The 17,435-nt window shown below is 48.3% G+C and overlaps 2 protein-coding genes across 3 annotated transcripts in view; one reads left to right on the top strand and one right to left on the bottom strand.

Annotated features, from left to right (window-relative positions):
* The window catches only part of LOC100464190 (zinc finger protein 677), a 29,742-nt gene extending 25,808 nt beyond the window's left edge, over nt 1-3,934 (bottom strand). For both annotated transcript variants that reach the window (XM_034639079.1, XM_034639078.1), the window contains exon 1: nt 3,827-3,934. The gene's annotated coding sequence lies outside the window, so the exon portion shown is untranslated. The remainder of the gene's footprint in view (nt 1-3,826) is intronic.
* Nucleotides 3,935-9,328: 5,394 nt separating this feature from the next.
* LOC100463939 (zinc finger protein 347) overlaps nt 9,329-17,435 on the top strand; it is a 17,308-nt gene continuing 9,201 nt past the window's right edge. Inside the window, exon 1 of the mRNA XM_019808296.2 lies at nt 9,329-9,741. The gene's annotated coding sequence lies outside the window, so the exon portion shown is untranslated. The remainder of the gene's footprint in view (nt 9,742-17,435) is intronic.

The raw sequence follows: 17,435 nt of genomic DNA, 5'->3' as shown, positions 1-17,435 counted from the left end.
TGGATACACATCAGAAGCACCTGGGGCACTTTAACTGGTACTGAGGCTGGGCCCTGTCCCCCCCTGACCACCGGAAGGGGAGTCTCTGGGAGGGGCACAGGAGCTGTATCTGCAATCCAGTGTGAGGCTGGGGGGGGGGCACCTTCCCAGGAGGCCAGCCCAGCACACCTCGCACCTTCTGGCTCTGCTCGCCCTTGGGGCCTTGCAGTCATGAGTATCTAGGCAGTGGAAGGGGAAGGAGCAGAGAGAGATATTCAGAGCAGGCAAAAGGGACCAGAATTGAGGGTGAGGGAGTAGATGGAATGTTAAAGGGAGTAGGGGCGGGGGGACAGAAGCCAGAGAAGGCGCCACTGAGAGATGATATCAGAACAAAGATCCAAGGAAGGAAGAGATTTTGCCACCTGCATGTGAGGAACCACAGACTTCTAGGCAGGACATCCACATAAAGACCCTGGGTAGTGGCATTCTGGGCTCCAGAAAGGGCAGGGAGGCCTGTATGGCTGGAGTAGGGTGAATGGAGGAGACGAGGAGGTAAGATCAGAGAGTACTAAACAAGCAGATCAGAAAGTTCCAAAGCAGATCACAATTCTTCAGGCTTTTCCCCTATACCTCAGAAGACTTTTGGAAACCATGTATTTCCCATATTCATCTAATTTTTATTTCTTTTGTCCTAAGTTAAAACACTAATAAATAGTCTTGCATACTTTGCAAACATGCCAAGGTGTCCACTTTGGCTGCAGGAAATACAGGGTCTCCCTATTACACAGAGGTAGACTGCAGGGGACACTTCTGGAGGAATTTCAGGGTCACTGCTGGACATATTAAGGTGAAGACGCCAGACTGTTGTCCCAGCAGAAACGTCACAGAGACAGCTGGATACAGGGCCCTGGTTTCAGGGGAGAGGTCTGGAGGCCTGGGTGGAGCAGTGAAAGGAGACGTCAGTGTTCAAAGTCATGAGATGGAGCAATGTGGAAAGGCAAGAGGTGGAGACAGGGGGTTCAGGGATTAAGCCTAGGGGTGCTTCTGCAGAGATCAGGGAGTTAGGGGAAACAGGCACAGGGAACAGACACATGAACATGGAGAAGAAAATTAAAACAGGTAACTGGAAGATAGATTTACTTAAAAAAAAATAGTGTGGAGGCCAAGAGAAAGTGCTTCAGGAAGAGGAAGCCCAGCATGCTGTAGCGAGGACCAGCGTGATAAAAGCAAACCAATTCCAGGACTGAGAAGTAGGGAGGTCCCCAGTGACTCTGACATGGAAAGTCTCAGCGGCATGGTGGATATGAAAGTGAGAACTGGGGGGTGCCTGCGTGGCTCAGCCGGTTAAGTGTCTGCCTTTGGCTCAGGTCATGATCTCAGAGTCCTGGGATCCAGCCCCACGTAGGGCTCCCTGCTCAATGGGAAGTCTGGTTCTCCCTCTCCTTCTCCACTTCCCCCCTGCTCATGCACTCTTCTCTCGCTCTCTCTCAAATAAATAAAATCTTAAAAAAAAAAAGAACTGGAAACAAACTGAGGGCTTCGGGGGGGGAATGGGATAGGCTGGTGATGGATATTAAGGAGGGCACGTATTGCATGGTGCACTGGGTGTTACACGCAAATAATGAATTGTGGAACATTGCATCGAAAACTGGGGATGTACTGTATGGTGACTAACATAAAATAAAAATTATTATTTAAAAAAAACTGGAAGCAAGATCTAAAGCAGAGTATAAGCATGCGTTAGTGTATTCTGCTCTGAAATGGAGCGTAAGAAAAAGCACTTACCAGAGTGGGAAATGTAGCTAATAGAGGATGTTTTGTTTTGAAGAGAGGAGAATGTAGTAAAAGGCTCTTTTTTGTGGATTTTCTTAAACGATGGGACATTACCATATATATATGGTGAACAAAGTAACTGCCCAGAGGTAAGGTAAGAACTGCTGAGCAGTGGCAGTGTCCAAAGGACCTTGCGGCCGCTCTGCTGCTGTTCCCAGAGACCCACCTCCAGCAAGGCTGCCCCAGTGAAAAAACGTACCACCTGGGCCCCAGTCCCCCAGTTTCTTGACTCAGAGACTCTGCAAGTTCCCATGGTGTTTGTTATACAATCCCAGTGGACACCCCACATTATTACAGGACAGAACCTGCTAATCACCTATACACTGGCCAAAGAATCCCACTGTGTTCCTCACATCAATCTTTTGTTTTGGCAGGAACACACCCACCACCCCAGGAGCCTATATATTTCTTTTTGGAGACTAAAGTTAGACACCTCCATAATGTCATAATGCAAGAGTAATTAATGTGTGCAAAGATCTATGTACTCCAGCAAGACTCAAGTATCTTCTAATGAAACGCCCCAAAATGTCACTTGTATCCCACAAAACGTGTGATACTTTCAGTAATGTAACAGTGAGATCCCCGACCAAAACCACTACAGATTACCCGCCAAATGGTGGCAGTTTCCCTTCAAACCTTTATGGGTCAGACCCCACAGAAGTCAACACATAAACACCAGATGGTGCTTCTCGGATCCACCCCTCAGGATTCAGGCACAAACTGCCCCACAGCTGTCAGTTTGGCAGCTGATCACTGGACAGCTCACCCCCTCCTTGTAAAGTGACTCGGCTACAGGGAGCAGCGGCCTCTTCATCACTGGGCAGCCAGTGTCCAGTGTCTGGTCAATGCAGGAAAGGGAAGCCTGTTCCTTCCCTCAAATTGGACCAACTCTGGAAGGTCCCCCCCCCCCCCACCCAGCTCCCTGCTGTAGCCATCCAGTGGATTCTGGATTTTTGTCCTGAGGGCAACAGGAAGCCAATGAAAGGATTAAAGCCAGGGAATTCCTTCCCTGCTGTTTGTCCCTCTCCTGTCACCCATCGCCCCTTTTTCTGTCCCAGCACCACCTCTGTCGCTGCCGCGGCTCCAGTTCTATTCCTTCCCCCGCAGTCTCAGTCTGATGTATCTGCTCCTTGCTGCCTCTCCCCTATCACCGGTTAAGGTCTCTCTCGTCCAGTGTGCTACCCTTCACCTCTCTGGAGATACCTTTTAATCTAGATTTCTCTATTTTCTTCTCCCTCTACTTTTCTTTGGTTCACTCCACTCTGTATCTCCACATCCACCCGTTCTACCCTGTTCCTCCCTCCCTTCCTTTCTCTCATACGTAGTCTTTCTCGTTCTCTCTCAGGCTGCCTCTGCTTCGTCCCACACCCTCACACAGGTATGAAATACAAACGTTCTCTGCCTGGGAAGAAGTTTCCAGGAGGGCTTCAGGAATGGAAACACACCATGACAAGCACAGCCAGTGGCATGCGGTTTGTGCGGAAGAAACCCCTGGAGCCGTGAGTACAAAGTAGAGTACTAAGGCGAGGAGGGCCGGCTCCGGAGTTTGCGTAGGTGGAGGGGGCGGCAGGAGGGGGCGCCGCCAGCAGAACCGCAGGACCAGGGAGATGTGGCGTCCGGGTCTGCACGACCGCCTCCGCCCGGGGGGCTAGCGAGGGAACACTTCACACAGCGCGGCCGAGAGGGGAAAAGGCGGGAGCGCGGCGGGAGTACTGGAAGGGTTTTCAGAGGAAAAAGACAACGGCAAGCGCTCTCTACCTTGACAGAAGGCGGGGACCCGCCTCAGCGATTTTAACTCGAAATAGAGGGGGACTCCCGGGCCCCGCAGTGGAGCTCCCAGGCCTGGAGCGTCTGACGGTGCTGCCGAGAATCATCGAGCGCGGGACAAGCCGGCGAAGGGGTTTTATCTACGTGGCAACCCCCGAACTCCGGGTGTTGCGGATCCGAGCCCTGGGGCAGGGGGACGGTCCCACAAAGACCAGGGTTGAATCAGAAAAATCTGACACTGACTCACCTGACTCTGCCCTTCCCTCCGATTCCGGGTCTGCAGGGCACTGCGCATGTGCGGCGTGCTGCGGGTCCCGTCCAGCGACGGGCCTGGGACGGTGGCGGGAACTGTACAGAGGGGGCGTGGCCGACGTGGGGGCGGGGTCTGGACCTCCGTCCGGCCCCCGAACGTTTCCTGCCCTCTTTCAGCCCGTCAGTACCTTACTCTCCGCTTTTCAGTTTCTTTCAATTTCTTTGGTGTCTCGCGGACCGAACAGTCTCCTGGGTATTTTAAATTAATGTTTCAAATAACTTAATAAAAGATTAGAGTTGTGAGAGCCGCTTATATTAGAAGCTGAGATGTTTTCCTGTTAAATTGAAAACGGTTTAAGTAAAAGCTCAGCAGGCAGTGTTGGGGAATATAAAAAGAATCGTCTCCCAACCCAGCAATCCTCTCCACAAAGGTAGTAGAGAAAAAAAACCCAGTTTCATTAGTGAATAAGCATTAAACCAGAATATGATGTGCATCACAATCTTGAGAGATTGCAAAAATGAATTTTACTCTTGTCATAGAAGACAAGGGGATACGAAGGATTACATACATGTTCTCAAGATAGATCATAACTAGTCCTCAAGAAGACATGACAGCACCATTTGTCACACATAGTTCATCCTAACATCACCAGGTAATCTGGGTGGCCATTTGTGTTAGCTAATTGGCTTTAACCAGAGGGAAAACAAACTTCTCATATACTTATGACAGGAGGGAGCAAGGCACCTGCTGAGTTAGGCCCCTATCCTCTCACAGCAATTGCAAGATAAATATACTATCATCTTTGATGTTTACATTTCAAAGAGATGGCTCCCAGATCCTTGAGCAAACATTCCTGAGTTACAATGTTGGTAAGAGCCTTATTTAGTTTTTCAAAGACATACATACATTCCAAACGGGAAGACAAAAGTTTTCTAAGGGAAATGCTCTAGGAAAAGGGAGGAAGAGAAGTCTCTTCACTTTTTTTTTTTCAAGAGAGAGACCTGTTTTCTTTCTCTCATTTTTAGTTTATATTTTTCCTTACAGAAACAATATGCATTCATTCACTAAAGCAGTATTGTTTTTAAACATCTGTGATGTGCTCACAAGAACGGTAGTGTGCACTACATCTCAGTAACTGTGTTGGGAACCTCCCTTAAATTATGTGAGTTAATTCTTGTAATACCGTGGGAGTTGGGTTTTATATATCCATTTTCCTCAGGAGGATTTAGGTGCTGGGCTTTGCCTATCTGGGGATAGAGATTCTCTGTGTCTCTTTTGTTTCCCTATAACTGATCATTAAAATGGTCTTCATGTGACAGAAGCTCGATATACACCAAAGAAAAGAAAGCAAAGGAGTGGTGGGATTAGTGGTCCTGAGGGATTTTCTGATGGTTTGCTCATTTGTGCCCATATATTTTGTTTTTAACATGTGGAGTGACCAGCAGGCCCCCAAGAGTTGGAGACATTGTGCTTGGAGGCACTCCTTACACATAGGTTATAACCAAAAGAACAAATTTTCACCTATCAAATTTTATTTTATTTTATTTTTCTTTAGAGAGATAGCAAGAGAAGGAACAGAAGCATGGGGGAGCTGGAGAAGGAGAAGCAGGTTGGAGAGGGAGAGGCAGGCTCCCCGCTGAGCAGGGAGCCTGATTCGGGGCTCGATCCCAGGACCCTGGGATCATGACCTGAGCCAAAGGCAGACACTTAACGACTGAGCCACCCAGGTGCCCACACTTATCAAATTTTAAGACTCCCCTGTATGTGCATCTGGGTGTCTGGAAAATCTGAGTGCCAGTCCCGGATGGGCAGCCAGAGGAGCTGCCCTGAACTAAGTTCTCAAGGCAGTTTTCAGGAGGTAAGACCTCAGGATGGGAGTGGACAGGAGGAATGCAAGAGGCAAATTCTGTATCTAAGAGGTTATTTGAGAGAATACCTGGTCTCACTGTTCTCTTAGACCCTGGGGATCCCAGCTAGGCGGATGAGATTGCCTTCCAGGGTGCAGATTCTGGAGGCAGCTGAGCTCTGTGTGCATACTTGTGTAAGACCAGAAGCGTGACATAGAAATCTAAGAAATGTTGCGAGGAGCAACTTTAGCTAGGACCTGGGAGGGCTTCATACATTTAGATAGCCTGGGGTAGTTGTGGGCAGCCAGTGCCAGCCTCTGTGTGGCCCCAGGGACACATGGATTGCGGGAGGTGCTGCATTCAGGCCCTGAGCGGCTGCCGGCTTCCCTGTGTGTGCCTGCTGTAGGGTTTGGACAGGAAGAAAGAGGCAGGGAGCATAGGGGAGATCGAGTACCCCCAGGGACAGCACCAGCTGCTGGTAGGACTGGTATGTGCTAAATACTCAGGTCCAGGCAGGGCTCTGCTACTTCTTTGGGTCTTCATTCTCTTGTGCAGGCTCCCTTATACATGTAAAAAATCAATAAAATGTGTCTGCTTTTCTCCTGTGAATCTGTCTTAGGTCAGTTTAATTTTTTTTCTTTTTAAAGATTTTATTTATTTATTTGACAGAGAGAGACAGCCAGTGAGAGAGGGAACACAGCAGGGGAGTGGGAGAGGAAGAAGCAGGCTCCCAGCGCAGAAGCCTGATGTGGGGCTCGATCCCAGAACGCCGGGATCATGCCCTGAGCCCAAGGCAGATGGTTAAAGACTGCGCCACCTAGGCGCCCCCAAATCAGTTTAATTCTTAAGCCTAGCCAGAGAGTCAAGAGGGAAGAGGAGAATTTTCCCCTCCTACAGAACAATGCTTGTTAGTATGACTTAACCAAACTTTACTTAAGCTTCTCTCCTTCCCAAGCTCAGAATTCAGACCTCTCTTGAGCATTGTTAATTCAGAACAACCCCACCATTATAACAGCCCCTCCCAAGAGTAGGCAACTTCAAGGTAAAACATTCTGTGATCAGTTCCAGGTCTTGCCACATGCTCATCCATTCTCCTGTACCTGTTTTTTTTCTAGATCTGTTTACCCCTTGAAACAAAAGAAAATCTCTTTTCTGTCTGGCTTGGGAGACATTTGTAGATCATGCGGTTGGCACGCTCTCCCTAAAATAATAATCCTCTTAAATAAAACCTCTCCTTACCTAAGTTTGAATTTTTTTAAAAAAGATTTTATTTATTTATTTATTTATTTATTTGAGAGAGGGAGACAGCCAGCAAGAACAGGAACACAAGCAGGGGGAGTGGGAGAGGAAGAAGCAGGCTCCCAGCAGAGGAGCCCAATGTGGGGCTCGATCCCAGAATGCTGGGATCAAGCCCTGAGCCGAAAGCAGATGCTTAACGGATGAGCCACCCAGGCGCCCCTGAATTTTTTTTTAATTTGGCAGTGGTAAATATTTTAGTTGATTTATCTGTGTTAGAAAATGTTTATTCTCTATTTTTGTGTCACAGGGTTCAATATATATTCATAGGTCAAACTAGTTCCCGTGTTTTTCATATTTTTGAATCTTTAATAAGTGGCACCTGTTTTTAACTGACATTACAGGGAGACATAGCAAAATCTTCCTGTAAATGAGGAAATATCCTTTTTTAATATCTTATGAATATATTTATTTTGCTCTCTTGTCAGTTTTACAAGCAACAAAACTCATAAATGAAATAGATTCCTGACCCTCACAATTAATTTCTCTGCTGTTCTGGGTTTAATGAAAAGTTCTACCATCAACTTATCTCTTTGCTTGGGATTGTGGAAGTCCATGCTGAAACCTCTTTCTTTGCCAAAACGCATGGTGTAGGGAAGGAAAAATAATTTTCCATCTACTCTTCTGAGTTCTTGGCTGAGATCCTGTAATAAAAGATAGATTAACAGGAGAAAAACAAACAAATGTTTATTAACACATATACCTCATATATACATAGGAGAGACCCAGAGAAAACCTAAGTAACTCGCCAGGCAGCCTGACCCACCTACTTAGAGCTTCCAGTAAAGACAAAAGAAAGATGGGGCAAGGCCAACTATGAAGACTTGACCAAAGAAAGCTGTGTAAACAAGAGTAAAATTTGTTATGCTTTTGATAAAATTTTTGTGTAGAGTCATCCTTCTCGTCCCCTATAGAGAGGGAGACACCCGTAAAAATGGATTTCCTTTAAATGCAATTCTCTTTACAAAAGGGTAACTTCTACTCTATAGTTAAGTCAATAATTATCTCTCTCTATATATTATTTATCTACATATATATTCTTTATCTCATGATTTTTATTTTTTATTTATTTATTTTTTTTAAAGATTTTATTTATTTATTCGACAGAGATAGAGACAGCCAGTTAGAGAGGGAACACAAGCAGGGGTAGAGGGAGAGGAAGAAGCAGGCTCATAGCAGAGGAGCCTGACGTGGGGCTCGATCCCACAACGCCGGGATCACGCCCTGAGCCGAAGGCAGACGCTTAACCGCTGTGCCACCCAGGCGCCCCAATATCTCATGATTTTTAAAAAGATTTATTTATTTGTCAGAGAGAGAGGACAAGCAGGGGGAGTGGCAGGCAGAGGGAGAAGCAGGCTCCCCCCTGAGCAAGGAGCCCGATGAGGGACTCAGGACTCCATCCCAGGGCCCCAGGATCATGACCTGAACCGAAAGCAGACACTTAAGCAACTGAGCCACCCAGGTGTGTGTGTGTGTTTCTCTATGTGTATATATATGTATATATATATGATACAGGTATAGATAGATATTCTAGAGCTTTATTTGTTAAAAAAAAAAACCTAAATAAATAGCCTAGATATACTGCAAGATTATTTTTTAGGTGAAAATAAATTGAAATGTCCTTTAAGGACTATATATTTTACAGGCTTTGTTATCCACATCTGCCAGAATATTCAGAAATAGAAAACAAAGAAAACCACAAAATATACTACATTAAAAAGTAATCTCTACACCCAACACGGGGCTCCAACTCAGGACCGCAAAACGAAGAGCTGACTGCTGTACCGACTGAGCCAGCCAGACTCCCCAGTACAATTTTTAAATAAAAAACAAGCTTTCTAATTATCTTCAGAGTGATTGTAAAGCGAATTTGAAATTATATTTAGAAATTACGACTTAACCGTATTGTGATGCCAAAAGCGTTTATCGCAAATGCATTTGAGTATAATTCATGTGTGTGGAGCAATAAGTATAAAAACAGCGATGCAATTTAATCTCTTTTAAAAGTTACTGCTTTTTTAAAAGCAATAAATTAATACACACGCCTTAGCCCTCCAAGTCCCACACCTCAGGTCTCGTCCCTGGGAAAGTCTCTGGAACACCACAGGGTTGAGTCCCTGACTCAGAGGTGAATGGAGAGTAGAAACGGAAATGATGTTCTGGGGGCGCTAATGAGATTGCGCATTCCGCCCAGGCGGAATGTGCATTTCACATTCTAGTACGCATCGCCTACACATACTCTAGTTTTTGTTTCATTAAGTTTCAGCGGTGTTCCAGGATCCCGCCACCGCCCACATCCACCTCGCACCGAGGTCCCAGCTCCCAGATCGCGGAGTTGCTTCAACTTCTCTGGCGGGACTTGCGGATTTTGACTTGGACCGTTTTCAGCTGTGAAGAGGATAACATCTTACTCTCCAACATAAGTGGCGCCCACAGGAACTCTCAGCTTTTACCTTAAAACTGAAACGTTAACTTGGAAAAGAAAGCAATACTACTGCCCAGGAGAAGAAACTCAAGCATGCCTAAACCCTAAAAACCCGGGAGCGAATCCCAGGTCCCGCCCCCGTGCGGGCCGCGCCAAGCGGGGCCTCACCCTCACCAACGCCTCGTCTCTATGGTTACCGCCCCGCCTCCTCGTCCGCCGTCCCTACGCAGGCCCGGCCTTGCTCCGCGCCCCACCCAGACCCCGCCTCTTCCCTCTGCGCGGGCGCAATTGTCTGCAGACCCGGAAGCGGGTTTCGTGGAGCCGAGGCCAGTCTGTGGAGTGTGAGTTTCGTCTTTCTTGTTTAAACCTGCGCCTCGCAGTCCCCCCACCTGCCCCCGGGGTGTGGGGGCCGCTAAAATCCCTGCGTCACCCCCCAAACACCCAAAATTCAGACGCTTCCATGGGAGGCCGGGGGCTTCCCTTTGGGTTTGAAATCCGCGAGGTGGGTCCGCGCCCTTCTCGGCCCCCAGAGGGCAGCGCCGGCCGCCCCTCAGGAGAGGCTGGCCCTCACCTGGGCCGGGAGATCCTGGAGAGCTCAGCCCTCCCCGGAGACGCACGCACTTCCCCTCATCCCGCGTTCTCCTCAGCCGTCCTCTGCTCCCCAGGCCTTCCCCCCGTCCGTCCCCGCCTCTCCTCACCCTGGGTTGGGGAGGTGACTAAAGGCCTGTCCTGAGCTGGATAATGTGCTCTTGTGGGAGGCGGGCATCTTCTGTCATCCCCCTCCTGGGTGAGAGGAACCCGGAGGGGGAGAGGGACTGCCCACCTTAAAACACAAGTCAGTCATTCTACTAGCAAAATGAGTTTATTCTGGAAGAAGCAGAGGAATTGCAGTTTGGGACATGCATGGCATGCAGAGGCAAGTTGGGAGAGAAAAGGAAGGTCGGCTTTTATTTTTAGGAGGATATTGGGGAGGGTTACTTTAAATAAAAGTTCATTGGAGAAGAACAAGAGTTGGAGGTTGTGGCGGTTTTTCAGTGGCTGCAAGTGGTGATTAGTGCATTTGTTGCTGGGGCAGGAAGGGATCTTCCTTTTTTTTTTTTCTTAAGCAGGAGATGAAATTCTCCTGTAAAAAAAATTCCCTCCCTTGTTAAAAATAATTCTTATCCAACCTGTTCTTGCTGGTAAAGCAGGCTGCAGGGAGTGGTACTTGCCTGAGAGCTCCCACTTAGGGGTTTCCCTACTCCGTTTTTTTAAGATTTTATTTATTTATTCAACAGAGATAGAGACAGCCAGCGAGAGAGGGAACACAAGCAGGGGCAGTGGGAGAGGAAGAAGCAAGCTTCCAGCGGAGGAGCCTGATATGGGGCTCGATCCCATAACGAAGGCAGCCACTTAACCGCTGTGCCACCCAGGCACCCCTCCCTACTCCGTTTTAAATGAGATTTCCTTATTTATTTTCACAAGACCCACTGAGAGAATTATAGAAAAATGAACAAAGAAGAATGGGAGATAACCACAAATATGGCAAAGTAGCAGCAATGGGAGAGAAGATGGAGAAATTTAGAGTAAGAAGGAAATCTCCAGGGAGATGATGGGAAACAAAATGTGGAGTGGAGCCCCTCCCTCTCCCTTTTTTTGGAGAGGAGCCCCTGATGGGAAATGGGAGCATAGGTGACAAAGGAGGAGGCACTTTACAGGCAGTGGGGGAGAGGTTAAAAGAATTGGAGTCATGGCAGGGGTGACTGGGCACCCAGTCGGTTAAGCATCAAACTCTCTTGATATCTCAGGTCATGATCCCAGTCAGGCTCTGGGCTCAGTGGTGAGTCTGCTCAGGATTCTTTCTCTCCCTCTTCGTCTGCACCCCCCCACCCAAGGATCTCTCTCTCTAAAATAAATAAATAAATCTTAAAGAAAAAAAGAGTTGAAGTCATGGCAGACAGCAGTGTGGTGCTGGAGGAAAGGAGGGAGAAAGAGCAGGGAGGAAGCTGAGCAAGCTGGGGGTGCCAGAGAGTGGGGACAAAGGGGGAATGGCAGGAAAAGAGCAATCTTAACTGGGAGAGTAGCTGGGGAGTAGAGAGGGGGGAGGAAAGAGGCAGAAATATGTGGAGATGGAGGACAATCGGAAAGTTTGGGGAGAAAGAGCAATAAGAAGGGGAACAAGTTGCAGAATGGGGCAGAACAGGAGAAGGAATCCAGAGAAGGGGAGAAACAGCAAGAGAGGAGAGGGGAACAGAATGAGCAGAAACCCAAAGGGGAAACAAAACCGAAAGAAAAAAAGGTAGGGATGAATATCGAGAGAGGGAGAAACAAGAGTGAAGAAAGGAATCCAGGTGAGGGTGAGTTGATTGGATATGGATGAGTAGGTATGCTAACATTAATGCGTGGCTTTATAATACACTTAAAATTAGATTAAATTATGCAGATAAGGATGAGCATTGTAAAACTCCTGTCTAAAAGGCTTGTGCATTTTATAATTATTTATATCGGAAGATAACTTCTGTTTGTATTCCTTGTTCAGTCAAGAGGGCAGAGACTTGGGTCACCATCGTCCCTTTGCCTGGGCTCAGGGGAAAGTGGGGCAAGAAATGACTGTCACTACACGTGCCTTTTTAAGGAACATTGAAGTGTTTCTTCCTTGTAATAGATTTACTTTATTCTTCTTTGTTTATATTTACATCATTTTTCTTATTGCAGCTTCAAACAAGCTTGGTTAAGTTATACTTTTCTATAAATAATTATCAACTTCTGAAGTAAGCTTTAGAGCTATCCTATAAACAGTTTATGGCATTCTTTTCTAAATACGACTTTCCCGCTTTTAGGGGCCCATGGGTGGCTCAGTTGGTTAAGAGTCTGCTTTTGGCTCAGTAGTAATCCCAGGCCTGGGATCAAGCCCTGCATCAGCGGGGAGCCTGCTTCTCCCTCTCTTGCTCCTTCTCCCTCTGCTTGTGCTCTTTCTGTCAAGTAAATAAATAATTATGACCTTGCCACTTTAAAAAATTTTGATCTCCTACTTCATTCGATTAAAAAAAATTTTTTTTAACTTTTTCATTTTTTTTTTTTTTTAAAGATTTTATTTATTTGACAGAGATAGAGACAGCCAGCGAGAGAGGGAACACAAGCAGGGCGAGTGGTAGAGGAAGAAGCAGGCTCATAGCGGAAGAGCCTGATGTGGGGCTCGATCCCATAACGCCGGGATCACACCCTGAGCCGAAGGCAGACGCTTAACCGCTGTGCCACCCAGGCGCCCCTAACTTTTTCATTTTTAAGTTAATTTTGTCCAGTTCAGACTGAGGTCTGCAGGCTCTCTTCTCTTTGTCATGTATACTGAGAACATTCTTTGGTATCTAGTAGGTAGTTTTAGATTGTTCCATGTGTACTTGGTAAATATGTCGGTAATTTTTTTTTTAAAGATTTTATTTATTTATTTGACAGAGAGACAGCCAGCGGGAGAGGGAGCACAAGCAGGGGGAGTGGGAGAGGAAGAAGCAGGCTCCCCATGGAGGAGCCCGATGTGGAGCTCAATCCCAGGAGTCTGGGATCACGCCCTGAGCCGAAGGCAGATGCTTAACGACTGAGCCACCCAGGTGCCCCACTGAGCCACCCAGGTGCCCCATCGGTAATCTTTATCTAAATTGAAACCTGGTTTAATCTGTTACTGTGATACTCAGTTTTCTTATCTTTTATGTGATCTATTGAAACAGTGGGCTACAAGTGACCAAGCAGATACTCCCCTCAAGTTCCTCTTTTCCACTCCTTGCAAATGTTGAAGAATGGGCTGATCTACTTGGAGATGTCACCTAACAGAGCCCATCTGTTCCTGATGAGGAAATGTGTGACTATCTTGTTTCTATAGGTGACCCTCTTGCAGTGTTTACAGCCACAATTCTTATGTGTTCAGAATTCTGTATTTTGCAAATCTTTTACTGCAATGTTCTGGAAAAGGGGAATTTAGTGCCTGAGATCATTGTGATCATATCTTGAAATAAAAGTTTCCTAGGGACGCCTGGCTGGCTCAGTGGAGCATGTGACTCTTGATCTCAGTCAGGGTCATGAGTTTGAGCCCGATGTTGGGCTTAGAGATTACTTAAAGAAAAGAAAAAAAATAGAAGTTTCCTTTGCTCAGACATGTGAAAGATGGTCCTGGAATTTTTAAGCGAGAAGAGTGTTAATGGGCAAACTCTGCCCACTGGCCCCTTCATGCTACCGTGTGAGAATTCAGTTACACCAAGTTCTGCTTACCCAGTGCGGACCTTCTCAGGATAACTTGGTGAAATGACTCCCTTGTAGGCCTCGGTGAGCCCCCCCCAACATGGAGATGATGGACTAGACAAAAACTGATTTCGAGCAACACTGAACCCTGACTTGATTGGCAAAATTCAATGTATATCTTTGTGTGGCAATACTTGGATGGGGTTCCCAATTGTCATTAGATTTTTAAATGGGGGGGGGCGCCTGAGTGTCACAGTCGGTTAAGCGTTGGAATCTTGATTTTGACTCAGGGTCGTGAGATGGAGCCCTGCAACGGGCTCCGAGGTTGGTGTAGAGTCCGCTTGAGACGCTCTCTTTCCTTCTCTCCCTTCCCCGTGTGCCTGCACTCTCTCTCTCTAGCTCTTGCTTTCTCTCTCTAAAATAAATAAATAAATCCTTTAAAAATTTTTAAAAATGGGTCCCGGGCCTCCAAAACTGATGCACAAAAACACTAGGATGGAGGCAGAGACACAGGCTCTGAGTCCTAGCCCATCAGCAGATGTCTTTCCCTGCAGCAGGGGTCAGTCTGTAGGCAGATGATACCACTCCCTGGCATCCAACCCTCGGCTGGCCTCCCGTTGTCATCAGGACAAACAGTAGACCCTCACCAGGGCTACACAGCGCTGTGTCATCAGGGCCCCTGGCAGGGTTTCCAGCCTCATCCTGGGAACTTACACAGTTCACACGCTCACTCTGCGCCAGTCACGTTCACCTTGTCCCTGTTCCCAGACACCAACCATTTCCGTCACAGGACCTGGTCCCTACTCTTAACCTTCTGTCTCTTAATCGTCTCGGCTCTGGCCCTTTCTCCTCCTTCAGGTGTAGGCTCAGAGATGTGTCTCCAGCCTCTCCTGCCCGCCCGTCATCTGAAGTGCCCTTCCCCAGGCAGTCTGCCATGTTATGCGGGTTGAATTGTCTCCATGTCAATCACCCAGATGAGAGAAGCTCTTCTCCATTGACTATTTGGAGCCTTTCTTGTTTTCCGTGTACTGGGGGGCGCCCAGGCTGGCCGCTGCACCTTCCTTTGGGATTGTGTTTCCGAGGCTTGCTGAGTAGTCCTCAGAAGACCAAGGAGCTAGGGCAAGTCATGAGGATAGTACCCATATTTCTTCTGGAAGTTTCAACACTAATTGATCTACCTCCCGTGGCTGCTTATTTTAGTCAAAGTAAGAGCAAAAGGATGTGCTGAATCCTAGAAAGCCCTGCAGAGCTGGGTCCCCAGATGTGTCACCCACGGTGTCACTGCCTTCTGGCAGCCCCCCAGGTTGTCAGCGCTGGGCACATTGCCAGAGAGCAGGTGCATCTCGGGCAGGGGTTTTGCCTTCCAGCGGTTGATGCACTCAGGGTCAAGAATCCTCATTTCACAAGTGTTCCCAGCAGGACCAGCTTCTTGGTCTTCATAGTGAAGGCCCAGCGCCCTTCAGTTGGCCCTTGTGTCCATCACTGCTGTGGTGCCTCTGCCCAGCGGTCCCTGTGCCTTAGCCCGGTTTGCTCGTGCGTGCCTGTGAGAGAGGTAGGAAAATGAGGGGAAATGGAAGTGAGCCTTGAGGGGTCTGCAGGAGCGACATGGAAGCAAGTGTGGGCGTCTAGATGGCCCAGTGAACGGCGTGTGCACGTGTCCCAAGCGTGGTTGTGGGGCCGAGGGAGGTGTGGAGCTGTTGGAAAGGGGTGTCTCAGTGCTGGCAGGAGCACCTGGAAGTGGGTTTATGGGTAGTCGTGGGGCTGCATGGGTCTGTTTGGAGTGCCACTGTCCTAGCTCGGGTTCCCTGGGACGCAGATGCGGAGACTGAGATTTGCCTGCTGGGGTTTAATTGGGAAACTCCTGTTGACACCGAGGAGGCACGGAGGGGGTGGGCTTAGGCAGCCACGGTGCCCCGGCTGTGGGTGGGACCGGGGCCTGAGCTGCGTCCGCAGGGAGAGCTGGCTGCAGCAGGATGGTGCCTCGGGCCTGAGGGGTGGATCGGGGGTGCCCCCGGCATCCGCTCCCCACGGTGACCTCTGGGGGTCTGTGCCAGAATCACTCATTGACTTCTGTGTGGGAACGCAAGACTCCTTGTCTAATATAGAGGATTTGGAGGAAAGGTCTCAGAGAACCTTCTGAGGGATGAATAATCCGGGTTGTAAGTCAAGAATGATTCGGATGCATTTGGGAAGGTCTAAACGAGAGCTTGCTGTGTTTTTAGAAGATGTTGGGGTCTCGTTGGGGCGGCTGCATCATTGTAGTCATCTGTTGAGAGGGCGGATCGTGGTCTGAATGAAGAAGTCTTGGCTTTCATTTTTTTCCCTTTAAGTAAGCTCTATGCGCAGTGTGGGCTCGAACGTAACCCCGAGATCGAGTCACATGTTCTCCTGACTGAGGCAGCCAGGCGCCCGGACTCTTGGCTTCCCGCTCCTGCTCCGCTCCTGGTCAGCTCCCCCATCCCTCATGATGAACACCGTTCCAAGGACAGACAAGACCCCTGCATGTTTCAGTCCCCCAGAATGAAGGCCGTGCCGGAGAGTGTACCAGTATCACTTTGTGTGCCTGACGCTGTTCCGGGTTGCCAGTCCCCCCCACTGTCTCACGACTGTATGACATCCTTCCTCACTGCGTCTTCAGTTTGTGCGCGTCGGGAGTTTCTTCAGTCGGCGTGCACAGATGGTGGTTTTGCCCATCCTTCCCACGCACACCCCCCAAAGCTTTGTATTCACTGACCTCTTGCGTCTTTAAACCAAAACGTTCTCTGTGAACTAAGTTCCCCTCTAGTACGCCCTGCTCTTCCGTGCTCCCTTTCAGAACACCAGCCACTGAACGCTTGCTTGTACTGTCTTCAGATCCTGTCTCCCGCTGTCCCGTGAACCCCATCCCGTCAAGCCTTCCACAGCCACCGCACCCCTGAGACTTCCTGATTCAGAGTCACCGGTGACCCCCTTTCTCAGTCCAGGATTGAATTTCCTGCCTTCATCTTGCTTTTCCTGTCGGACGCAGGTGGCCCGTGTGACCGCTCCCTCTTTCTTGACACGTTTGTTCTTGGTTGGAGGACGTCCCGCTAAGCATTACTACTTTGTCTGCCTGTTGGTTTTCCTGATCACTGGTCACCTCTCGGCTTTTCTGCTGGTGTGTGCCAAACAGCCTGGTCTCTGAGTGCGGGCACCCCACGGCTTAGTGCTCGTACCTCTTCTCTGTCTACACCGCTGCCCTTTCTCATCACCTCATCTCCTGGCTCAATACCACCTGCATGTCTCCCAGATTCCCCTGTCCACCAGACTTCTGCCCTGAACTCCATCCTGTGTCCAGCTGCCTCGACGTTTCTGCCGGGCGTGGGCATCTTAACTTGTGCAGAACTGACTCAGCCTCCCCCAGTGGCCCTCCCCCTGCTTCTTCCACATATTGGTTAAGGGCGACCTTGTACTTCCTGAGGCCCAGATGCACATCTTGGCATGATTCTAAATATGAGATTTTACATTATTTGTAAATTTTTTTTTAAAGATTGTATTTATTTATTTGACAGAGATAGAGACAGCCAGCGAGAGAGGGAACACAAGCAGGGGGAGTGGGAGAGGAAGAAGCAGGCTCATAGCAGAGGAGCCTGATGTGGGGCTCGATCCCATAACACCGGGATCACGCCCTGAGCCGAAGGCAGACGCCCAACCACTGTGCCACCCAGGCGCCCTGTTATTTGTAAATGTTTTAATGGATAAGATAAAGAAAATTTAATATTTGCTTAAAATGAGAGGAGGAATACATGGTTTCTAAAGTTCTTTCAAGGTGTGGGAGGCAAATGTTGGAAGACTACACCCTTCCCAA

This window comes from Ailuropoda melanoleuca, chromosome 12, assembly GCF_002007445.2.
Source record: "Ailuropoda melanoleuca isolate Jingjing chromosome 12, ASM200744v2, whole genome shotgun sequence".
NCBI classification, from domain to species: domain Eukaryota; kingdom Metazoa; phylum Chordata; class Mammalia; order Carnivora; family Ursidae; genus Ailuropoda; species Ailuropoda melanoleuca.
The sequence above is the reverse complement of the archived record's forward strand: the minus strand, read 5'-3'. Positions and strand labels throughout refer to the sequence as shown.